Source organism: Rhinolophus ferrumequinum, chromosome 8 (genome assembly GCF_004115265.2).
Source record: "Rhinolophus ferrumequinum isolate MPI-CBG mRhiFer1 chromosome 8, mRhiFer1_v1.p, whole genome shotgun sequence".
Taxonomy (NCBI): Eukaryota; Metazoa; Chordata; class Mammalia; order Chiroptera; family Rhinolophidae; genus Rhinolophus; species Rhinolophus ferrumequinum.
Genome location: NC_046291.1, coordinates 67,910,717 through 67,911,463, shown reverse-complemented (window position 1 = coordinate 67,911,463; position 747 = coordinate 67,910,717).

Sequence of the window (747 nt, the reverse complement as noted above, 5' to 3'; positions counted from 1 at the left end):
TTTAAGTTGTAACATTTTTTAACTACTCAAAAACATTTACTTGGAAATGACAAATGATGTTCTAATTTAAATTATCTGAAATGTTTAGATGTGTGTGTGTATACACAGAGACATACATACATGTATACAAATCCCATGGCTTAATGTTCCTTCCAGAGTGGTTGTTGCAGTGATTCTATTTTCACTCTTTGTCTTCCACCCCCATAACTCCCCCACCTTGGCTCTAAAGGGCTCTTCTATTGCAAAGGAATATACAAGTAACCAAATCAATTTTTCTTCTTTCCATCTCTCTTAACCCCCCCACCCCAAATTTAGATAGCTTCTTCCAGATTCTTTGTCTTTTGACTATAAAAAATATCATAGTAGGCCCTCTATATGTAGATATCTATAAGATATTATATAATAGAGGTACATATAGATAATGTATCTATAAGATAGTTCTCCTAGATTAGCACTCCTCTTTCCTGAGAAATTACTCTCCCTTCTCCAGTTTAACATACCGTGTTTCCCCGAAAATAAGACCTCGCCGGACCATCAGCTCTAATGCGTCTTTTGGCACAAAAATTAATATAAGACCTGGTCTTATTTTACTGTAATATAATACTGGGTCTTATATAAGACTGCGTCTTATATAATATAAGACGCAGTCTTATATTAATTTTTGCTCCAAAAGACGCATTAGAGCTGATGGTCCGGCGAGGTCTTATTTTCGGGGAAACACAGCAGGGTCCAAATATAAACCATCCT